General features: G+C 43.3%; 1 long non-coding RNA gene across 1 annotated transcript; it reads left to right on the top strand.

Annotated features, from left to right (window-relative positions):
* Nucleotides 1-59: 59 nt before the first annotated feature.
* Nucleotides 60-16,040, top strand: LOC149464961 (uncharacterized). Its single transcript, XR_016312282.1, has 3 exons — nucleotides 60-148; nucleotides 1,763-1,871; nucleotides 15,326-16,040. It is a non-coding gene; the product is annotated as an uncharacterized LOC149464961 (long non-coding RNA).
* The last annotated feature ends 861 nt before the right edge of the window (nucleotides 16,041-16,901 follow it).

The following is a 16,901-nucleotide window of genomic DNA, read 5'->3' as shown; positions in this document are numbered from 1 at the left end:
TGGCCCTGCCCCCTACTCTCGTCACTGGCTTTGATTGACAGTCCTGGGAGCCAATGACTCCCGATGCCCCATCAAGCCAACGAGACCCAGAAGTGAGGGGAAAGAAGAGCTGCAGACGTGCACGATGCTGGATCAAATAAGGGCTAAGGTAAGTAAAGGTGAGGGGGGATTCTCAATCTTTACCTGAAAGTGGTAGTAATCCCACTTTGTATATTTTTACCTACAGGTAAGCGTATAATAAAGCTTACCTGTAGGTAAAATGAAGATCTCCTAAACGTGCACCGTTTAGGAGATATTCAAGTCTTTTTGCAGCTGGCGCATGCGCTCTGAAGGAATGGCATATCCGTGCCGTTCCTTCAGAACACTGTGCCATGTCCCGAGACTCCTGTGCGCATGCACGGGAGTGACATCATCGTGGCCCAGCTAGTCAGATGGACGGAGCATGCGAACCCGGAAGGAAGACCGAGTGACAGCGTGCCAGTCCAGCCTCGTCAGTGTCGCACTGATTTGAAAAGTAGTTCCTGCAGTACTTTTGACGATTATTGTTGCGACTTGCATAGACATCTGTACATAAAGTCTCACAAATGTCTGCAAGTATCACCCAAAGTCGGATTGACATGGGACTTTGAAATTGTGCGACAAGTGAAGACGCACGATTTCAAATTTGCATGCAGTGTGAACAGGGGCTAAGGCTTGGTTCACACTGGATGCGATTTAAAATCACACGTTTTGTTTGCCGCATTTTCTGAAGATTTCCCAACGATTTCTTGCGTTTTCCATTGCGTTTTGCTGTGCAATTTCTATTGCAGAAAAAGTAATACAAGAACTACTTTTGAAATTGCGCTGCAGCAAATTGCATATGTTAAGACATTCACATTCATTAGATCCGATTTCAGGTACGATTTCAATTCCCAAATTGCACCTGAAATCGCAGCAGTATGAACCAGCCCTAAATGTCTTCCATTTAGAGTTAACATCCAATTTAAAGGTAGAACTCCAGTTCTTTTCAGTTATTTTTAAACCCCCCTCTCCTGCTCCTGTTTTTCAACAAATGCCTTCATACAAACCTGTTACCTGGGGACTTCTGGCCAGTCATGTAATGTCTTCAGATCTTCTTTCTCTTCTCCAGGGATGGCCTTAAGCATGTTCAAACACAAGGAATAACTTACTCATGTCAGGGTGTGTTTACACTTGCATTTGGGGGGCCGTTATAACAGGTGGTAGTGCTGCATTTTCGCTGCCTCCAACAGCTTCCTTCCCCCTAAAGTGATACTAAACAATATTCTTATTCTCCAACAATAATCCATACACATCAATTACTTAATGGCCCTGGAATCTGTTTTTCATTAAATTGTTTTTCTGCCTCTTTCCAACGTATTCTGTGAGTACTAGAACCTCTCCTTTTCCCCCTCACTTCCCTTTGTTTGGAACAAGCAGTGCACATTAGTTGCAGTCAATTGCACTGCTCAATGCACACTATGGGGTTGATTTACTAAAGGTAAAAAGCCTGTGCACTTTGCAAGTGCAGTTGCTCCAGGGCTTAGTAAATGAGGGAAAGCTCTGCTGCTTCCATCATCCAATCATGTGCAAGCAAAAATGTTTTTTTTTTTTTCCTTGATGTGATTGGGTATTCTTTGTAAAGTGAAGCTTTACCTCATCTACTAAACTCTGGAGCAACTGCATTTACAGAGTGCAAATGAACAGTCTATTGGCCCTTAGTAAATCAACCCCTATGAATCCCATATCTTCTATTCCATTTCAGAAGCAAGCAAGAAGGTGGCTACATTCCCACATACAGTGGGACCATGGAAAATGACCAGATCACCGGAGCAAACATTTTGGCATTTGGTGGAAGCCGAGAGCAATAGAAGGTATTTTATGATGTAAGAATACATACTACATACAATTATCGTTTTTAAAACCAGAGTTAAGCCTCACTTTAAGCTGGAAAGGCAGTCAGACGGTTCACATGCCACGGCCACAATGCTTTGCTTCGCAGGCATGGAGAGAAATTATACTCCCTATCATTATTACCACCCAACACGACCCTTTCATGTTCATGAAGCCGCACCACCTTTAATGTACACAGTTGCAGTGTGTATGGTATTTGCAGAGTTAAGGTGTTACCAGGGGAGGACTGACAACTCATGGGGCCCCAGGCAATAGGGGATCATGGGGTCCCTGTGTCCTTGCCCACACTCAAAGCACACACAAAAAATCCTATAAAAGGTACCAGGGGCATTTCATGGGGCTCCCTACTGACCCTGGGCCCTCAGGCAGTGCCCGAGTGCTCAAATGGTCAGTCCACCCCTGGGTGTTACTAAACCCAGGACCCTGCATTCACTATATCTGGTCTCCCAGAGTACATACTACATGGAAATGCATTTATATTAATAAATATAACTGACTTCTGTCAGTTTTCAGCAGAGCACTAGTTAAAGCTTGTAGGAGGAGTTTTCTTTCTGCTCTAGGGGATGCAGAACCCCTGACCTCTGTCTGGACAGTGCTGATTGGCCCTGTGCTGATCACATGCACTCTCCCAAGAAAAAATAGCAATGACACCAAACTGAGCATGTGCAGAGTGTCTCCACACAATATGTCTTATCAGGAGATAAGAGGGGGGCATTGGAAGAAAAGGAGGATCAAAGAAGTCAGGATCAAACATCCTTTTTACACAGTGCAGAGGATTAACCCCTTAGGTTCCACAGCGAGTATACTAAGCATGCTTTACTGCATATACAGACTGATTTTACTGTTCAGGGGTTTAGTAACAATTTAAAACATGCGATCATAGGGGTGACATATTGCCTCTGAAAAGGGTTCTGCCACAGAATGCTATTCAGAGGGGCGGTGAGGTCTGCCGCATGTCTAAACGTAAGAGATCTTTGTGGGAAGCTGCCGTTTTAAGATTCATATGTACTGTTTCTTGGGTCAGGAAGCTAAACCTAGTCACAGGCCTTGATCTAGTATACACATAACTTTGAAGAGCTGTTTCCACTGGAGCCTCTGGAGTTTTACTTCCTAGTCATATACAAATAACACAGGCCAGGTGCTGTGTCTCTGTGCTTATGGTGAGCAGTCCGAGAGCTCAACAACACAGATCATTTCCCTGTATAAATACGTAAGAATTTTCCCCCTGGTTAAGTTGAGCATTTCTTTAGTGGAGTCATTCAATGGATTTTTTCTACTTTCCTTCATATACTTAAATAGGCAAGAACCACTGCAAGAATAATCTCGTAAGATCACTAATAGCAAACATTTGCTCATCAATGTCTCACTGTCACACACATTAGATGCTAAATTAGGCACTAAACAGGCAATGTACCAAAGGGCTAAGTTATGCGAGCAATCAGATTCATTACAATGTGACCAAAGATTGCCTGTGACCGTTTGTTACCACTGCAGGTTCAGAGGTACTCTACACGACAGAGAGAAGTGCAATTAATTATGTATTAAACTTCAGAGATGGAAGATTAAAATCTGCTTCTTATAAAAGACAGTCATTTTGTATTTAGTGATCAGTTGTGTATAATTTTCTGCATGGTCAAAGATAGAGCTGCATTGCTTGATTGTCTGCTTTGAACAGGACACAGTTGTGACATAAGGAGCAGAAGTATCCAAAGCCTATAGGAGGGGGACCTAGCATAGCATACACCCGGAACTGTTGGTTACAGAAGCCAGTGTAGTGTTTAACCACCCGCCGCCCAGTCCACTTCTGACATTTCTCTCCTACATACGGTTGCAAGAAAAAGTATGTGAACCCCTTGGGATTATGTGGAGTTTTTCATGAATTGGGCACAAAATGTGCACTGAAAGTCACAACAATAGAAGAACACAGTCTGCTGAACATAATACTACACAAACATTAGATGTTGCCATGGTTTAATTGCACATAACATGTAAACATTCACAGTGCAGGGAGGAAAAAGTATGTGAACCTTTGGACTTAATAACTGGTTGACCCTCCTTTGGCAGCAATAACCTCAACCAAACGTTTCCTGTAGTTGCAGATCAGACCTGCACAACGATCTGGAGTAATTTTGGACCACTCCTCTTCACAAAACTGTTTCAGTGTAGCAATATTCTTGGGATGTCTGCTGTGAATCGCTCTCTTAAGGTCATGCCACAGCATTTCAATTGGATTGAGGTCAGGACTCTGACTGGGCCACTCCAGAAGGCGTATTCTGTGCTGTTGCAACCATTGTTTTGTTGAATTACTTGTAGGCTTTGGGTCACTGTCCTATTGCATCACCCATCCTCTGTGGAGCTTCAGTTGGCGGACAGATGGTCGTATGTTTTCCTGCAAAATGTCTTGATAAACTCTGGAATTCATTTTCCCATCAATGACAACAATCAGCAAAGCAGCCCCAAACCATGATGCTCCCTCCGCCATGTTTTACAGTGGGGATGAGGTTTTGATGTTGGTGTGCTGTGCCTTTTTTTCTCCACACATAGTGTTGTGTGTTCTTCCCAAACAACTCAATCTTGGTTTCGTCTGTCCACAGTATATTTTGCCAGTAGTGCTGTGGAACATCCAGGTGCTCTTTTGCAAACTTCAAACGTGCTGCAATATTCTTTTTGGACAGCAATGGCTTCCTCCGTGGTGTCCTCCCATGTTCTCCATTCTTGTTTAATGTTTCCTTATTGTAGATGTGTCAACAAAAATGTTAGCATGTGCCAGAGATTTCTGTAGGTCTTTAGCTGACACTCTAGGATTCTTCTTTACCTCATGCAGCATTCTGCGCTGTGCTCTTGCAGTCATTTTTACAGGACGACCACGCCTAGGGAGAGTAGCAACAGTGCTAAACTTTCTCCATTTGTAGACAGTCTGTCTTACCGTGGACACATGAACATCAAGGCTTTTGGAGATCCTTTTGTAACCCTTTCCAGCTTCATGCAAGTCAACAATTCTTGATCGTAGGTCTTCTGAGAGCTCTTTTCTGCGAGGCATGGTTCACATCAGACAGTGCTTCTTGAAACCCAAAACAGGTGTGTGTTTTTTAAGGGCAGGACAGCTGTCAGCAACACATCCAATATCAGCACACTGATTGGAGTCAAGGTTGGCTCACTCCTGGCTCCAATTAGCTCTGGGAGAAGTCATTAAGCTAGGGCCTCACACACTTTTTCCTCCCTGCACTGTGAATGTTTACATGTTATGTGCAATTAAACCATAGCAACATCTAATGTTTGTGTAGTATTATGTTCAGCAGACTGTGTTCTTCTATTGTTGTGACTTAGATGACGTTCAGAGCACATTTTATGCCCAATTCATGCAAAATTCCACGTAATCCCAAGGGGTTCACATACTTTTTCTTGCAACTGTATAATAATCATAGTTTTTTGGCAAGAAAATTACTTCGAACCCCCAAACATGGTGGGTGTTGCAATTTTTTATGTCACACAGTATTTGTGCAGAAGTTTTTCAAACGCATTTTTAAAAAATATATACTTTAATGAATTCTAGTGCACACAAGCATTAGTATAATGCCCAATTTTTGGTAAAATCTAAAAGATGATGTTACACCAAGCAAATAGATAGATAGTAGAATGGCGCAAAACTACGGTACCTAAAAATCTCTTCAGGCACTTTATTAGCCTTTACAGGTTACCGGTTTATAGTTACACGGGAGGTTTGGTGCTAGGATTATTGCATTCACTCTGATGTTCACGGAAATACTTCACGTGTGGATCAATCACGGTTTACATATGTGTGCGGAACTTATGTATGTGTTCGCATTTGTGCATGAGCACGGAGGGGGGGGGGGTGCTTAAAAAACTTTTTTTTCTTTTTAATGTTCTATTTAAACTTTTTTTACACTATCCCTTTCATTTTTTTTCTGATCAACTTTATTGCTCTCTCAAAGGATGAACAACATCCCTTGTGATAGAATGGGTAGTGATAGGTCCTCTTTATGGAGAGATCTGGGGTCTAATAAACCCCATATCTTCCCTCTGATCTCCAAAGCATCTGTCCAAACTGAGATTGGTTTGATCAGATGCTTGTCCATGCCAGTAACCAATAGATCAAAAGCAGATGTGACAAATTCCTCATCACTTCTGGTTTCTGATCTCAGAGAGAGGGAGGAACAGTGTCATTTTGTCTCTCTCTTTGTTCACTGCACAGGATGTTGCCAGTCATAGCAGTCTTGGGCTGCCCCATCAGATAGGAGAGCCTGGGAAAGGCAGCGGCAAGAGGGAGGGGGCCCTTTTGACACCTGTAGAAGTGATCAAGTGGCTGTATATATCACTTTTACTTTACAGGGAACCATTGGCTGAAAATGTTGATACTGGGAAGATGCAGATGCAGGCATCACCCAGGATAACCACTGAAGTCCAGGAAGTCATATGACCTCCTATGGGTGGGAAGTGGTTACAGACAACAAAGATCAGGAGGGCAGGCAAAGAGTGGGATATTAACCCCTTTCTTTACAGGAAAGCTTTTTTTTTTTTTTTTTTTAACTAGCAGAGTAACTTTAGGGTCTATTTATGTGGGCAATTTGCACATCCTGCGAATTCCAGCAGCAAGGATTTGTGGATTCCAGTGTCTGAAGTGACAGGTGTGTGCCAAGAGCTGCGACTGCTCAACCCATACAGTGCAATGACAGGCTATCAGCAGCCTCAGCTACCCATGACATTTCGAACAGCCAGCGATTACCAGAAGGTAGGGACAGATGATTGTGGCTGGCTGCAGTCTGTCTACATCCAGGCACTAGAGATGAGCTTGAGCATGTTCAGATGCTCTTTTGAACCCACATGGCCATATAGCACACCCTGTGAATTCCAGGGGCAAGAATCTGTGGATTCCTGCCTCTGGAATGACAGATGTGTGCGAGGAGCTGTGGCCGCTTCGCCTATACAGTACAGTGCAATGAAAGGCTGACGGTGATCAAGATATCCATGACTGATCGCACAGTCAGAGATTATCTGCAGTGATCATGCCTTGTAGAGATGACCTTGAGCATGTTTGGATGCTTTTTCAAACCCACATGGCTGAGCCCACCAGTCACCAGAAGTGCGAAAAACGAAAAACCTGTAAGTAAACACAAAACATGCTAGTTGAAAACCAACACAAAAAAGTGCACTTAGGGGTGTGCTTTGTCCACCCCCCAAAGGGGTAGGACCTCTACCCTGATCCCCCGGGGCGTGAGGCTCCTGACAGGGACAAAGGGTTCCACATGGTCCGCTTAGCTAGCCAAAAGGTCTGGCGGACCCCTTTCCTTGTGGCTAGCCGAAGCCAGCCACCAATACTAGGTCAGGGGGCTCTCCCGAAGACAGACCCCCCAGGGACAGGGGAGGAAGGAACCAAAAGGCCACACATCCTCCCCCTAGACGTCAGGGTAGGCCCGAGGACCCACACCCTACCGTCCGTGAGAAAAAACACACACGTAAGTGAAAAGTGAAACAAATGTGGGAGAAAAATACATTAAATAAATAAGTAAAAATAAAAAAAAGTGGCCGTGCAATTGCGCACTGGCTAGGCCCTGAGGCCTGTAGCAAAACAAAATAGCCCTGGACTTAGCCAAAAGGCCTAGCCCTAAAAGGCGCAGTGCAGATAAAGTGTTTTGGAGCAGTCACCTGTAATGGGCCAATCATTTGCAGTAGAGGCATTCTCTGTCTTGCAGCAGTATGTATACATGCCCCTTTTATACATGCGGCTGCAGAGTGGGGCATGCCCCTACTGCAAATGATTGGCCCATTACAGAGGAGAGCATCGTGGTGGGCTCGGCCACGTAGGTTCAAAAGAACTTCCAAACTTATCTCTACCAGCCACGATCACTGCAGGTAACCATTGGTTGTGTGGACATTCACGGATATCATTGTATTATATGGATGCCCTATCAGTGCATTACATAGGCTGGGTGGGCACAGCTCTTCACACACATCTGTTTTTCCAGACGCAGGAATCTGCAGATTGTTGCCATTGGAATTTGCAGGGTGTGCTAATCGCCTATGTGAATGGGCCCTTAAGCAGTAATCAAAGTAAATATTTGCCTCAGGTTTAGATAGCCAGTCTCTTCAGCTGCATGCTAATTTTAGACCAGCGAGGCCACTCACAATGAAGGTAAATAGCCTCGCTTCCTCTGAACTACATTCTCTGAGCACCGAAGCTTCTATCTAAGACTTAGGTTGCTTTGTGATTAAGGGCTTATTCACATGGATGGCCTATACAGCTTGTGCTAATGAGTGTTTTTTATGTGCCTGGGAATGACAGATGTTCCATGCAGCTACTGCCAGCAGCCAGTTCTTCCTGCACACCCCAGTGTTTACGCTCGTACAGGACGGATGCACGGCCTTGGATGCAGTTTGACTGGCCCTGAATAGATCTGTCCCTGTAAGGATGCAAACACTCGGATGTGCAGGAAGATCCATACAACTGCTGCTTCTGTTAGGCTACATTCACATGAACGTCTAAATTCAGAGTTTAGCTGTGCTTAGAAGACTAATGCAGGCCTCAGTCGCTGATGTCCGCAGTCAGATCGGAAGCCAAAGCTTCATTGTCCGTACTCTCAGCACTGCGAGGAGAAGGGAGAAAGCCATGGGGATGTCAAATCCCTGAGCCAGTGAAACGGCTTTTAGGTGTCTGAGAGTGGGGATCAGCAATCTGGTACAGCAGGAACAGGGAGGATGAGGAGGGGGCCAGTGGATGGCTTGAACCACTGGAGACTGGGGGGAGAGAGCCACTGAAGATGTGGGGAACAAAGCCGTGGGAGAGGCAGGAGGAGCCCAAGCCACAGCCACTAATGTCTGCAGTCAGATCGGGAGCCAGAGCTTTGCTGGTGGAACCCATGCAGGGAGGTTTCCCGCACCACGCCTGTGTGAACTCAGGCTCAATGTCACTATGGCAAGCATGGGTTCACACAGGAGCTGTGCAAGAAACCTCATGCAATTCAGACAGGAATCGCACCACATTCCTTTTCAAAGAGCATGTAATTCATTGCATGGTGATTTTATCCTATTCATTTTGTATGGGCTCAAATCGCATCGCAAAGGTATGCGATACAGTACTCGGTATCAGCGACTACTTGACCGAAAGTATCGGTACTCGTACTTGCCAGTAAAAATAACCAGTATCCGTGCAACTACAATACAAAGTAATCATGTTACTCATACATAAGGATTTGCAACAATTAGTTGCAGATGGTTGAGCTGCGTTTAGGAAAAGAAGGAAAAGTGCTGCTTCCAGGGTCGACAATCTGCAGCTGAACTCACATTGCATTTAGCTGCCAATTGGCTGCAGTGCGTTTACCAGCAGAGAATACCACACTACCCCTTTTATCCCTGAATTGTCCATATTCCTTCTCATGTTGGTTCTCATACATCCTCATGCTAGTATTCTTTCTTTGCAGCCATGGTCTTGCAATACTTAGTAAGCTGTCAAAGGTGGACACTGACATTCTGATAAGGTTGTAAAATTTGTCGGGATAGGTTCTGATTTCCTTATACTTCAGGGCAAAATATCGCCTAGATAGATGCTGGGATGTTAGGGATGTACCCATCTTCACTTCATTTACCTCTCCCTCTGTCTCAGGGCCTGAATACGTTGTGGGAACGGCACACTCCTTGTGCGCTTACTGCACTGCACGTGACCGCACTGCCTTTGCAGTCTGCATGCAGGTGCCATTAACTGTTAACGACACCCCAAACACAGATTATAATGCAATGCTTTTGCAGCCATTAAATTGCATTACCATGTAGTTTGGTGCAGTGCATTTATAAAAGCAGTGCTGTACATGTGAACCAGTCCTCAATCTTCTCCTCTCAAGCAGGCACACAATGGTAAGCACCAGCTTTGCTCTGCACTCATTTCAATCACACAGCTCCATATCCTTGCTCAAAAAACTACTAACAAAGTGGAAGAGGAGGTGCCAGGGGTATTATATCCTCCCAAGAATGGGATATTGAGAAAAAACTATTGAAAACGCTGATAAACCTAAATGCAGCTAAACTCATTTACAAACCGCAATTATCTGCAGGAATTGTTTCAACTTTTTCAAGTGCAGATTACTTGCATTTAGCTGCTGTCAGATACAACCGTGAATGTAGCCTTAGCCTGTCATTGATTTTTAACAAGCTGTTGCATAAACATCGGTCACTCCCAGGCGCATAAACATAGGCTTTACGGGTCTCTGCGTCCATGTAATTAAGCCCTTCCTAACTTTAAAAGGAAGACAGAAACCGTCCTGAACACAGACCAAATATCCATAGAAAATTGAGTGCACATACTGCAGAGACCTTGAATAAAGTCAGGTGCTTGATGGTCTATTTATACTCTTGCATTTTGGTAACACTTGTGGTAATGCTTGTTACATGCATTGCAGTGTTGCAGTGCCATTCCTTTTCAGTGCCACAACGCATGGCAATGCACCAGTGTGTTATAAATTTGCTGACGTATGATTTTTTTTTAGTGCTTTTGGTAGCCTATTTATTTTAATGGGCTGCCTTAAGGCATGGCACAAATGTAAATAGACCTAACTAAAATGGTGGAGGAAGCTCTTTAAGTCTAGTTCTAAATTCAAGGTACCACCAACACACCATAGTAGCAGTATAAACAAAAAGGACCTTTCTTCAGGCACAGTAATGCTGGCTGAGAAAGGGGTCCTCAGTGGTCCTGAAACTTTTCATTGGTGGCGAGAATCACCTAGAACTAACTAAAATGGTGGAGGAAGCTCTCTAAGTCTAGTCTAAATTCAAGGTACCACCAACACACCGTAGTAGCAGCATAAACAAAAAGGACCCTTCTTCAGGCACAGTAATGCTGGCTGAGAAAGGGGTCCTCAGTGGTCCCGAAACCTTTGTTTGGTGGCGAGAATCACATTTCACAAAGTCAATAATTCAATTAGCAACTCATATACAGCCAGAGCTTTCAAAATCCTTGCATAACTAATAGCGTGTCTTACCTTAGGAGATCTCAAAATAGGTAATTCAGAAATGGATTTTTGTAAATCATGTCCATGTACATGTTCTGTCCCCCTTTGTAATGTACAGCGCTGAGCGAACTATTGGCGCTTTATAAATACTGTATAATAATAATAATAATAATAATAATAAACTGCACCATGATTTGGAATTTGTGTTGGAAAACTGAGAAAGCTTACCAACACTCCAGCCTATCTCTTCTGGGGAGGTGGCAGGGAGTTCACCCTCTAGAGGGCAGGCAATAAACCCCAAGCCACAGAAGTACTGTAATTTTCCACACTATGGTTCCCAATGCACTTTATTCCCGTAACCAAGAGACATTGAGGATCTCTCTTCCTCTGATTACATTAATGTTTTAGAAGGGCGATGAAGAACATCACTCATTCATGTCACCACTTGCCCATGTTCTATGACATTAGCATTATTTTGTTCACTGGATTCACTTTGCCCTATAGGTACTCCTCACAAGAAGTCACCACACTTCTACGCAAGGCTTTGCTGTCGTGACTGTTCCGGCCAGGTCCCTAGACAAACCCAGGACCACAGCAGGCTCCAATATGGAGACAAGCCATGTGGTGAGGGAAATAAAGTGCACCTGTCCTTTCTCCTACCAGGACCACTGTCACCCGCCACTTTCCTATGCTTGAAAGTTAAAATGTGTGCACTTTCAGATATAATTAACCACAAGGGTTAACCTGGACAGAAATTCTGCAACAGCACAAGGTTGTTTAACCCCGAGGGTTGAATGGCTGTAACTCCCAAATTATTGTTCTTTTGATACATCAAGGTTACACTAGTTTTTGACTTGAACATTTCTCTCAGTAAGTGACATGGACAACTTTTTCACTTAAAGTTCCGTTACTAACAAACCTGAGAGTCACATATACATTTCACATCATTCGCCAAAACATTTTCACATACATGTACAATTGGTTACATGCAATTTGGCTGTGTGACATGGTTGAGGTAGAATGGCTGTGCTGCTGTAATGAGACATTGTTCATGGTGGATTGTAGAGAAAAAAAGTGCACAGAGAACTTTGTGTGGCCCATACCTGAGCAACAAAAGTCCATAAAATGTGGATCCTGAAGAATGGGCACATTGTAGGGAGAAGTAGTAAATATTGATCACATCACAGCAGTTGGCCCTCACAGATCTATTCTAATTGTAATCCCCCTTGCATCAGTCCTCTGCAGCTATACAGTTGTGTTCAAAATAATAGCAGTCAGACATCACTAACCTGATCAATCACTGTTTTTGGTAGAAATGATATTTCTACATGGCAAATAATTTACTAGCAGGTGTAGTAGAGTAACAGAGATCCAACAGACCCAACAGTCATGACATGCATGCTGCTGATTCTGTGTAATTGAATCACTAATTGAAAGGGGCATGTTCAAAATAATAGCAGTGTGGAGTTCTATTAGTGAGGTCATTCATTCTTTGAAAAACAGGTGGCAATTATTGCCCTTATTTAAGGAAGGAAGGCAGCAAATGTTGTACATGTTGGTTACAGTGCATTTCTCTCTGAAATTCTGAGGAAAATGGGTCATTCCAGACATTGTTCAGAAGAACAGCGTACCTTGATTAAAAAGTTGATTGGAGAGGGGAAAACATATAAAGAAGTGCAGAAAATGATAGGCTGCTCAGCTAAAATGATTGCAAATGCTTTAAAATGGCAACCAAAACCTGAAAGATGTGGAAGAAAGCGAAAAACTACCATTCGAATGGATAGAAGAATAGCCAAAATGGCAAGGACTCAGCCAACAATCAGCTCCAGGAAGATCAAAGAAGGTCTAAAGTTACCTGTGAGTACTGTTACAATTAGAAGACGCCTATGTGAAGCCAAGCTTTCTGCAAGAAGTCCCCGCAAAGTCCCACTGTTGAAAAAAAGATGTGCTGAAGAGGTTACAATTTGCCAAAGAGCACATTGACTGGCCTAAAGAGAAATGGCGCAACATTTTGTGGACTGATGAAAGATTGTTCTTTTTGGGTCTAGTGGCCGGAGACAGTTTGTCAGATGACCCCCAAACACTGAATTCAAGCCACAGTACACTGTGAAGACAATGAAGCATGGTTGCGCACGCATCATGATATGGGGATGTTTCTCATACTACGGTGTTGGGCCTATTTATCGCATACCAGAGATCATGGATCAGTTTGAATACATCAGAATACTTGAAGAGGTCATGCTGCCTTATGCTGAAGAGGAAATGCCCTTGAAATGGATGTTCCAACGAGACAACGACCCCAAACAAACCAGTAAATGTGCAACATCTTGGTTCCAGACCAACAAGATTGACGTTATGGAGTGGCCAGCCCAATCCCCGGATCTTAATCCAATAGAAAACTTGTGGGGTGACATCAAAAATGCAGTTTCTGAGGCAAAACCAAGAAATAGAGAACTGTGGAATGTAGTCCAATCATCCTGGGCTGGAATACCTGTTCACAGGTGCCAGAAGTTGGTTGGCTCCATGCAACACAGATGTACAGCAGTTCTCAGAAACAGTGCTTATACAACTAAATATTCATTAAGTGATTCAAAGGAAAGCAAAATCTTCAAACATTTTTCAGTTTATATAGTGAATGTTTGAGTTTGTAAAGAAGAATACAAACACTGCTATTTTTTTCAACAGTCTAATATTCACTTTTCTTCAATTTTTTTAGAGGAACAACACAAATTTGATATATTTTTCTTCATGTTTTGATTTGGAATAGAATGTGTAGTGTTCCTAATGCATTTGTGTGTATAGAAATAAAAGCTATTAGAAGGATTTTGAGCTTTATTCACTTTTTTCAACACACTGCTATTATTTTGAACACAACTGTATATACCTCAAAAAGACTGGATATGACATCCCTGCATAGTCACACACAACCCACCCCTGCAGCAATCAGCCAGATTATTACTCAAATATTACCCAAAAGTACAATAACAGTGGCAATCTCAATAAAATTGCAACATACAGTAGCCACATGCCTACACTCTTCCTAAACTCTTCATTTCACTTACCAGCTGCTGAATATCATGTTTTCTCCAGGAGAAACTGCTATCTTAATTCCAAGCTTTTGATGAATCATTTGCAAAATGCGCATAACATATACTCACTTAGGTCTGCCATAGACAGATCAAATTCAGCCGGTTTAACAGGAACCGGCCTTATCACGATCCATCTATGGGCAGGCTGGTTGTACTGAAGTCATTGTTGATTATGGCTTGCTTTAGAGCAGTGACTTAATGCATCCATGTGTACAAAAAATTGTTTATAGTGTCATTAGTGAATATTAGCGAAATTAGTGCAATTACAAAAAGTTGTGAAAAAGGTAAAAATAATGTGCAAACCAAATTCACCCATTACCAGATTGGGCTGATAATCCATCTCATTCCTGTTGTGCAACAGAATTATATTAAATAAGGGAGGTTTTTTACTGAAAACTGCATGGAATCACAATGTCTGATCAATTGCCATTCCCCCTTCATAAGAGAGCATGAAATATCCTTCCTGCAAAACGATCAGACTGAACGCGCACAGAGCTGAATCCGTGAACTGAACACCTAATGAAGCATGAAGGTGCTGCCCATGTGCATCACACCATTTGTGGACATTGGGGGGAATTAACAAAGACTGGTGCATGGGAAGAAATACACAAAGATCTATATGCAGACTGATGTGGCGTGCTTTGTGCCAAATTAATAAAATTGGTCCACGACACTTTGTTAATGTGATTTATGAAAAATAAATATGCTGCTCCTATAGTCTCTTCATGTCCCTCACACATCTGTCAATTTTGAGGTCATACCTCTGTGGTATTTCAGGCTAATACACAGCCATCACTCCTCCAATTTCACAAATAATGATTGCTTGAATTTTTTATATACAGCAATCATCCATAACTTTATGACCATCCATTTATTATTGAGTAGGTCCCCCTTTTTCCACAAAGACAGCCATGACATGTCTAGGTCTCAAAGCATGCTGTAGTATCTGGCACAAAAACATCAGTAGTAGATCCTTTAAGTCCTGTAACTTGCGAGGTGGGCCTCCAAGGATCGGACTTGTTTTTTTCAGCACATCCCACAAATGCCCAATTGTACTAGGATCTGGAGAATTTGGTGGACAAGACATCTCAAACTCGTTGTGTTCCTCAAACCATTCTTGAGCTATTTTTGCAGTGTGGGAGGGCACATAATCCTGCTGACAGAGGCCACTGCCTTCAAGGGTTGGTTGTTGCCATGAAGGGGTGTACTTGGCCAGCAACAATGTTTACGTAGGTGGTACATGTCAAGTAACCTCCACATGAATGGCAGGAGCTAAGGTTTCCCAGCAGAACATTACCCAAAGCATCACACTGCCTCAGTCGGCTTGCCCTTTTCCCACAATTAATTCTGATGTCATCTCTTCCCCAGGTAAGCACCCAGCCATCCACATGATGTAAAAGAAAACATGACTCATCAGACAAGGCCATCTACTTCCTTTGCTTCATTATCCAGTTCCGATGCTCACATGCCCATTGTAGGCGCTTTCAGTTATGGACATGGGTCAGCATGGGCACACTGACCGGTCTGTGGCTACGCAGCCCCATATGCAACAAGATGTGATGCAGCTGTATGTTCTTGTCAATATTCCCATTACACACGTTCCTGGAATAGGCTCAGAAATAATGGGTGCTGCAGGAAACCACCAGCTGCAGACCGGAACATGCTTAGAACAGTGAAAAATGTTGCCAGCACACCATGGATTTTCCAATTAAGGCCCCTTTTACATGGGTGGACTGATTGGACCCTCCATTGTCCTCTATGGAGTGGCAGGTGTAAATGGACATGTGTTTGTTTACACCCGCCAACATCTGATCCACTAAAAACAGATGAATGGGGATCTGTTCCCCATCCGTATAACGGATGGGATGCAGTAGGGTGTAAACAGCCAGGCGGTCCGTTTATATCCAATTGACCCATAGAGAACAGTGGGCTGTGTCTGTTCTGCACAGGAGGAGTGGACATGGACTGTCATCTGCCTGCTCAGAGGGGATCAGCGGACAGATTTTTTTATTGGCTCCAAAACGTTGCACTTTTTTGCTGTGCTTTTATCTCTCCAATAAAAATTTGTTTTGTGGTGTGAAAATTGGGGCTTTTTCTATACGCCAAATTATAAGACAATTTCTACATGTTGTTCAGCCAGATGCACCAAATCAAGTAGAACCATGCAACAGTTTCTATTAATATTTGATGGCATATGCAAACTTAATCAAGCATTTGCATCAGTTCCACCAATGCCAGTTATACTGGCTGGCGGCTCTTCTACATACATGTATGTGATCTGGCATTTCTGGGTAGAGGGCACACACGCACAACCCTCCACCCCATCTGTGCTGTCATTCGCTACAAGTCAATCAGCAGGTCCCAACCAAAGATTTATGCCTGGGACCTGCTGATAGGCTTAGCGAATGACAGTAGAGACCCCTGTGTTTACTAACAACACAGGGCTTCTCCAGGAGCAATGTGGCTGTTTTTTTCTCCCTGCAAAACAGCAAAATAAAACAGTCACATCTCTTAGTAAAAGCAGCACATATTACAAACATTACACATTGTTAGGTACAGTTAACCCTTTGATTGCCCCTGGATTTCAACCCCTTCCCAGGGAGTGTCATTAGTACAGTGACAGTGTATAGTATTAGCACTGATCACTGTATTAATACCACTGGAGATATCAAAGTTTGGTCAGTTCCCACTCAGCGTAAGTTAGTGTGAGATTGTTCGCCGCACTATCACAGTCCCACTATAAGTCACTGATCACTACCATTACTAGGAGGGGCGTTCAAGTCAAACTGTGACTTTTAATTTTACTGGTATAAAAAGGGGTATTAGCATGGTGGTACGCCAGGCAGTAGTAAGTGGCAAGTGTGTCCTATTACCGATAGGCAGCACACATATCTCGGGTCAGTCCAGAGACCGTTAGTCAAGTGTGTGGTGATGACGTTTTTGT

Source organism: Staurois parvus, unplaced genomic scaffold (genome assembly GCF_062004578.1).
Source record: "Staurois parvus isolate SC_StPar_1 unplaced genomic scaffold, SC_StPar_1.0 ptg000145l, whole genome shotgun sequence".
Classification (NCBI taxonomy): Eukaryota; Metazoa; Chordata; class Amphibia; order Anura; family Ranidae; genus Staurois; species Staurois parvus.
The sequence above is the reverse complement of the archived record's forward strand: the minus strand, read 5'-3'. Positions and strand labels throughout refer to the sequence as shown.